The sequence below is a fragment of the Lynx canadensis genome, chromosome C1 (genome assembly GCF_007474595.2).
Source record: "Lynx canadensis isolate LIC74 chromosome C1, mLynCan4.pri.v2, whole genome shotgun sequence".
NCBI lineage: Eukaryota > Metazoa > Chordata > Mammalia > Carnivora > Felidae > Lynx > Lynx canadensis.
In genome coordinates this window covers 20475524-20483665 of record NC_044310.1, presented here as the reverse complement: position 1 = coordinate 20483665, position 8142 = coordinate 20475524, and the positions used below count along the sequence as shown (strand labels likewise).

The window sequence follows — 8142 nt, the reverse complement described above, 5'->3', positions numbered from 1 at the left end:
GCTGTATGACCCTGGGCAAGTCTCTGGAGCTCTCTGGCCTCGGTTTCCCTATCCCTATAAAAGGAAGAGCAACTCTAGGGGCACCCGGGTGGCTCAGTCTGTTACTTGACAGACTCTTGATTTCGGCTCAGGTCCTGATCTCACGGTTCATGAGTTTGAGCCCCTCATCAGGCCCTGCACTGACAGTGTAGAGCCTGCTTGGGCTTGTCTCTCTCTTTCTCTCTCTCTCTGCCCCTCCCCCGCTCGTTCTCTCTAAATAAATAAATAAATAAATAAATAAAAACTTGGGGCACCTGGGTGACTCAGTTGGTTGAACCGACTGACTTCGTCTCAGGTCATGATCTCACGGTTGGTGGGTTTGAGCCCCACGTTGGGCTCGCTGCTGTCAGTGTGGAGCCCACTTCGGGTCTTCTGTCTCCCTCTCTCTCTTCCTGTCCCCCACTCACACTCTTACTCTCAAAAATATTTTTTTTCCACTGCATTTATTGCTAATATTAAAAAAATGTTAAAAAGAAAAAAAAAATTCGTTCTCAGTTCCCCAACGGCTCTCATCCTTCCCTTTTGGCCACACAACCCCTGACCCATTTCCTCAGGGCCAGTTCAAAACTCACTGCCGCTTTCACAGGAAACAACCAGTGCCAGGGATGCAGGGAAGAAGGTTAGACGAAGATGACAGTACTGTCCAGGTTCCACCCAAAGGTAGGCCGGGTAGAGATTCACAGAATTCAGACGAAAGGGCTGGTGGCCTCACAATGACATAGTCTAGCTAAAATGGGCTGGAGAGGAGATAGGGTTGCCCATCAGAAGCTTTAGAGGACATCTCATGGGCTTGTGTCAAACCCAGAGAAACTGACACCAGGATGGAGAGACCAGGGAGGCAGTCTTGCAGAAAGGTTCACAATTCTCCCACCGTTGGGAGGTATGGAAAGTCTAGAGGGCACCGAGTCTCACTCGTTTGGGCAGAAAAACTGACTCTAGTGTCGGGAAGCCACAAAGATGCCACGGACACTGAGAGAGGCTGCGTACGAAGGGATGCACAGTTTCACAAAGCACAGTGATCACAGACCAGAGAGGTGGGGATCGTGCTACTGACGCAGAAACTACAAAATCCAAAAGCAGGGAGAGTGGCCTTTCAGGAAGTAACTCTACACGGGTCATCCATACTTGACCCCAGGTCAACCTGGTGAGTTTCACGGAGTAACTGGCAACTTTGAGGGTAAGGTTTGTCACATAAAAAAGGGCTTAAGCAGCCAGAAGGCAATGGTAGGAAGCTGCTCCAGAGCTTTCTGGAATCGAGGGCAGTACCAGGGGCTGGGTGGGCAGGTGCACAAGAAATAGCACCAAAGAGGTTTCCTGTTCAGCAGTCCGCTGGTGAGGGGGAAGAGGATCCAGGAGGCAGTTGAGGGGAGCAAAGATGGGGTCCTGAAGGCGAGTCACTGAGGCTGGATCAGAAGAAAGACGATACCCTGGGCCCCAGTGATGAAACACAACTCTGGACCCCAAATGGGGAGGGTGGCGGATGGGGGTGGGTGTCACTGACTGAGGGTGGTGGTGGAACAGCCTCCCGGTAGCCATCCCAGGGTCACAGGGAAATATATGGCCGCTAGGTCACAGAGGGCTCCTTCCAGCCCAGTTGGGAAGGCACAGTCTCACAGAGGAGGTCCATTGACGCCTGGGTAGTAGAAGGCACAGAGGTCCTCATATCGACAGTGACCCTTTGTGGCAAAGTGTCAGGGCGGTTGGATTTGTCTTCCATAACTTGGGGGCCATCCTTGGGTGGGCAGGTATTTTTGATAAGAGACCAACTTTTGAGCCTTCGAGGATTTCTCTGCTCTTTGTGAAAGCCTCCCCTGGAAGGACCCCCATGGCCTGGTCCAGGAAAAGGAGGTCCAGTATTGGCCCCCCACCAACCACGACCATATGGGCCACATCTGGGGCCTAGGCCCCCCCGAACTGGGCATCTGCCCCGGGGAGGAGGTGGGAGACTCAGCAGTGGTGGAAGCATTGGTCCCCTTGAGCCTGGAGGACCTCTGTGAAGAGAGTCTTCATTCCTTTCTGTCTGGCTCCTTTCGCTCAACATCGTGTTTGTGAGATTCATCCTGGGTGCCTGTAGCAGGAGTTCGTCCATTTTCGTCGCAGTGTAGTATCCCATCGCATGCACACGCAACAACTTATTTATCCATTCTACTGATGGTGGACATGTGGGTGATCCCAGTATGGGCTGACTTGGGGCCACCAGGCTTTCCACTGCCACGGGGGGAGGGCCCAGAAGGCTGGGTGGTCCTATGGACTCCCATCCTCCTCGTCTCCAGTCTCTTCCCGCGGGGGCTGCTGCGGTGGCGGCGGCTGCTGCTGACTCTGCCTCTTTCCTTTCGGCATCGTGGTTGAGGCAATGGCTACAGCGGGATTTGGAGGGCAGTGAGGAAGGGCAAAACTGAATTTTAAAAAATGAAAAAAAAACATAAAATTTTTTAAAAAAAGGAACAGAAACTCTATGCATGTAGAATGTCTAGAATAGGACCTGGCATACAGTAGGTGCTCGATAAAAGGTGATCCCTCTTCCCTTTCTTCTCTCCTTCCTCTGGCAGGGACTCCAGGCTTGGGCATATGCCAGGCCAGGCTGACCTAGCTGTCTCAGAGACAGTATTTGCATTCTTTCTTCCCATTCTGATAAGGCCTAGAGGACTGTCGGGAGCCCTCCACCCCCATCCCCAAATTCTCCATTCCCAGGGAGCCTCAGTCTGCTGGGGCGGGGGACAGGTAAGAGGATAGTCTTCAGTTTGATGGAGACACAGGGCATTCAGAGACGCGAGATACCAGCCCCAGGCCTGACGCTGGATGAGAAACCACAGCATTGTGCCACCTCATTGTACAGGGTGTGCAGCCGGGGGTGTGGACACAGAAGGTAGAAATGTGGGTGCTCGGGCAGGGAGGGTGTCTGGGGCTCTGTCCCATGTTAAGTGAGCTGGGGCCACTCGCCCTTTGGAAGGGGGAGGGTGTCATGTGTAGCAGTTGGAGAAGTTGGCGTAGTCCAGCTGAGACTTGGTGAAGTGACAGCCCAGTAGGTAGCTGAAGCTGTACATAGTAGGACAAACAGGAATTGGCCCCTGAGGGCCTGAGGCCACCCAGAGTTGGCACACACTCTTCCGCCCACCACCTACTGACACCCTCTCGAGCACTGAGCGCTCCTGGCCCCCCGAGGGCCTCAGATCTCACGGGCTGCAGGAGAGTAGGCTCCCCTACCCCAACAGGGTTCCCATACTCGGGAAATAAGTATGCCCTCCCCCATCAGTGCAGAAGGGACTGTGGCTAGACTGCAGAGACCCCTGGAACCAGAAGGGTCTGTGTCCATCAATGCCCCCTACCTCAACTCTTGGGAGAGGGCTGCTGAAGAGGGGAAGGAAGTCCTGCCCAGAGGCAGAGGAATGGTCAAGTTGGCCTGACCCTTATCTGGAAGCCCCAGAGCTCAGGCAGGATTCTGCACTGGGACTGGCTTCTCTTTGGTGTCGTTGACTTGGAGTCAACAGCGGACGTTGGCTCCCAGGGCCACGGTCACCAGCATAGCCCATACGTCAGGACTGCTGGTGGCTGAAATGGAGGTGATGGCCTGCCGTGGGAGGAGGCAGGAGAGAGCACGAGCCTGGACTCCCAGGGACGCTCCTGGAATCCTTGGACTACAAACTCAGGGCTAAGGGGGCTCTCCGGACAACCTCAGGGTCACACACCGTCCCCACCACCATACTCGCTCACCTCTGAGACAATCTCGTCGCACCATGTAAAAGAGTCCGGCCCCCTCTGAAGTACCCCTGCTCCCTCAAATAATCGAGCTTCTCCCAGGAGACTTTAGCCTCCTCCGTAATATTCCAGCCTTCCTCTGAGATACTCCAAATCTTCTTCACTTTCCATAATCTTCTCACACCTTGTGAAACAACCCAGCCCTCAGTGAAGTCCTGTAACCCCCACTGTACCAGAGTCCATCATCTCTGAAGTACCCCAGACCCTGCTGTGAGGCTCCAGCTCAACTTTAAAATTTTTCAATGTTTATTTTTTATTTTTGAGAGAGAGAGAGAGAGAGGCACAGTGTGGGAGCAGGGGAGGGGCGGAGAGAGAGGGAGACACAGAATCCGAAGCAGGCCCCAGGCTCTGAGCTGTCAGCACAGAATCCAACACAGGGCTCGAACTCATGAGCCGTGAGATCATGACCCGAGCTGAAGTCGGGACGCTTAACCGACTGAGCCATCCAGGCGCCCCAACCCCAGCTCAACTTTAAAATGTGTGCCCCAACTTTCATACCCCAGTCCCCCTGAAACATACCAACACGCCTAATACTCTGCACCTCACTTTAGTACCCTAGTCCTCCCTCCCGTTAGAGCTCTCCACCCCTAGTGAAAATCTTGCTGCCCCTTCAGGAACACTCCAGGCCTACTCTGAAACCCAGCACCTCCATAATGCTCTGTCCTGCCCTCAGGGACAGTGGTAGTACTTGAGTCAGCTCCTGCTGGTTCTCACGTCCTCCGGGGCTTCAGATGGCTCCTGGACATCAGTGAAGTCCAACGTCAACACCTCTGGTGGGAGGAATCTGTGAGATGGCTCCACTGCCTTCCCCGCGATGCTCCCAGCCAAGTACTGCCCTCCTCTAGAAACACTCCCCCCCCCCCGCCCCAGGATAAGAGCCCCACTAACCGGAAACATGGTAGTCCTCACAGAAGTTGGGAGCACCTAGGCCCTGGGGTGGCATACCCCTGACCTCCCACGTCAACTTGTCATGAGCCCCCTGGCTGGATCAGCCGCCCAGAGACAGTCCCACAGTCTCAGACAGCCCCGTACTGTACCAGTTTTCCCACTGTCCTGCTCTGGGACACCTGTCCTGTGGCTCCATGGATCTGTTGATAAATGGGCAGCTGAGCCAAGGCCAAGCTGTCTCTCTGTCCAAGGAGCATACTTCCGGGCCACCAAAGAGCAGAGTTGAGCCCCTGGATCGGGGAGGGCATACCCGCCCTGCCCTGTGTTTGTCCAAGTGCCACCCACCAGGTCGCCCTTATGTGACAGTGAGTATAGGCAGAGCCTGGCAAGTCCCTGACCACAGATGGCTGCATGGGAGGGGATCTCAATTATGGGTTCTGTAAGCAGAAGGTACTAGGTTCCAAACCCGGCTCTTCTGTGTTACTTTTGCCAAATCGCTTTACTTCTCTGAGCTGCAGTGGCTTTACCCTTGCAGCAGAGAAAACCATTATCTTGCCCCTTCCCATTTTGCTTCAAGGCTCAAGCGAGATAGTGGTTATAGAATGAATATTTCTTTTAACAAACGTTTGAGCGCCTACTATGTGCCGGGCCTGCTTTAGACATAGAAAGTATTTATTATTTCTCCCTGCATCAATCACCTTATGAGAATGGAGGGACTAGGGTAAGGAGCGGTGGGAAAGCTTCTAAAACTGATCTGACCCCCCTCCCTGGCTCCTGATGGCTCTTTGTACATCTGGTAAAGGTGCTTTCAAAGCCATCATTTCTTTTACTCCACATTCTGGAAGATAGCTATTACTGTTCTGGTTTTATTGATGTAGAAACTAAAGCCTAGAATTGTTAAATCACTTGCCTAAGACAACACAGTTAGTAACTTGTGGGGCCTGAATGACCCACGCTGCCTTTGACAAGGAAGGAGGTCAGAGGATCACCACACACCCCACAGCCACCCCTGGCTCCTGTGCTGTGCAGAGATGACTCGGGTCCCTTCCTGGGGGTCCTGGCAGAGGGGCTTCAGCCAGTACCCAACCTGTCCTCCAGGAGTCCCCAGTTATATACAGGCCAAGAGGACCAGGCAGACTTCAAGCAAGACATCTGGAGATTGAACAGCCCTCATTGGACGTCTTGTCCCACCCTATCCTTGTACAGATCAGGAAACAGAAGGGCAGAGACAGGCACTTTCTCAAGGTCATACAGTGGGTCAGAGGTCCTGCCTCTTAACTAGGTGAAGACGTGCCTGCCCATAAAAGGCCAAGCATGTGAAACGCCCCCTACGGTGCAGACAAGAAATGCTCAAGGTTCAGGGAAGGGAGAAAATACCACCTGCCTAGAAGGCTGAGCCTGGGCAAAAAAAAAAAAAAAAAAAAGAAAAAGAGGAGAGAGGCCACCACATGGGGAGCACCATGGAGCAAAGGCTTGGTGGTGGGACTGGTTGTGCATCCCCATGGAGGCCCACCCCCTGCCCGCATGTGGCTTTCCTCCACCTGCTCACTCTGGCGCCTCCTGAGACCAACCATTCTGCTGCTGAGCTGTCCTGACCATTGTCGTTCTTCCTCTGCTCTTGAGCTGAAACTCTGCCTGCCTGCCTGAGCCTCCACCCACCAGTCAGAGTTCTGCTTGCTGTCTGGGGCCCACAGAATGGGTGTCATCCCTGGCCCCAGAGCCATTGAGCAGGGGGCTCTATTAGAAGTTTCTCCTGTGGGCAGTCTCCTATTTATCTTTCAGAACCCACTCGGACACTCCCTCCTCTGTGAGGTCATCCCCGTCCCTCAAGCGAAAGTGATTCCTTCTTTCATTCCTGTTTGCCACCAGCGTCTATCAAGCACCTACCAGGTGCCAGGCACTTGCAAGGTGCTGGGTAGACTTAGAGACAAAACTCCTGCCCTACTGGAGCTGGAAATCTAGGAGAGAAAGAGAAAAACATATCAACCACTACTGGCTTTAGCGGGTTTTTCTCCAAAAATATCTAACCAAGGTTCACACACTATATTTGGTAGTGATGTCTCTTTGGTCTCTTTCAGTATAGAACAGTCACCCCCCCATCCTGCCCCCCTTTTTTTTAATGGCAGCAACTTTTTAAAGTGACCAGTCCAGTGTTCTCATAGGATGTTTCACACTGTAGATGGGTTTGAAGTTCCCCTCATAACGCTGTTTACCTTAGTCCTCTAAGCTCTGTGTATCTTGTACCTGGAAGTCAGGTCGAGAGCAGGGATTGGCAAACTTTCTATAAAGCCAAGTAAATATTTTTGGCTTTGTAGATCATACAGCATCTGTTGCAACTATTCAACCCTCATTGTAATGTGAAAGCAGCCACGCACAATACGAAAGCCCCTGGAGCGTGGCTGTGCTTCAATACAACTTTATTTATGGACACTGAAATTTGGATTTACCCTAATTATCATATGTCAAGCAGTATTATTCTCCCTTCGATTTTTCGAACCACTTAAAAATGCAAAAGTCATTCTCAGCTCAGGGGATGCACAAAAACAGGCAGAGGTCATATATGACCAATAGTTTGCTGACCCCTTGATTGCTTTTAGGTTAAGCTTCTGTAGCAAGAATTATCCACAGTGATGACGCATCCTTAATAGTCATCACCCAAGGAGTCACATGGTGCCAGCTTACTTTAGTTACGAGGCGTCTACCAGACTTCTCCATTAAAAAGGAGAAATCCCTTTTGCAAATCACAGATCGGCTGTGCCGTGCTCCTTCCCAGCACCGTGTTAACTGTCTGTCCCTTAAAACCTTTCACCGGGCATTTTTGGCATCTACAATGCACTGGATTGTGTCCCCCTTCCCCCCCATGTTCACACGCAGCAGCCTTAATCCCTGTATTTGACTGTATTTGAAGATAGGGCCCTTCTGGGAGTAATTAAAAGTTAAATGAGGTAATAAGGGTGGGGCTGGAATCCGAGCAGACACCAAAGGGTTCACCTTCTCTCTGTCCTGTGAGAATGCACCTGGAAGGTGACTGTCTACGAGCCGGGAAGAGAGCTCTCACCAGAAGCCAATCCCACCAGACCTGGGACCTTCAGCCTACCAAACTGTGAGAGATAGGTTGTTGTTTGAGCCACCCTGCATTTTGTGACGACTGCCCAAGCTGACTCACACATCACTGATGATTCTTTTGCCTAAATTGATTATCTAATTGAGGCTGCAAAATGGGTTTTTTCTAGTTCTCACATCCCTTCTAGTGTATTAGTTGGCACTTTTTTTCTGCAAAGAAAAGCTTTCCTTCATCCGCTAGGAATGAACCGCAGATCCTCCTAAGAAAGCAGGATAAATGCTTAATTCTCTGAGGGAAGATATTTGTTTTGTTTTGTTTTTTTCTTTTTAAATGGGAAATTCTAGAACCTATTTGTATGCTGCAAGGATAATTCTGTGCGGAGGGAGAGATAGATG

The 8142-nt window shown here is 51.8% G+C and overlaps 1 pseudogene; it reads right to left on the bottom strand.

The window, feature by feature from the left end:
* Window positions 1–1649: 1649 nt before the first annotated feature.
* On the bottom strand, window positions 1650–2394 carry LOC115521744 (annotated as a pseudogene).
* Between the last annotated feature and the right edge of the window lie 5748 nt (window positions 2395–8142).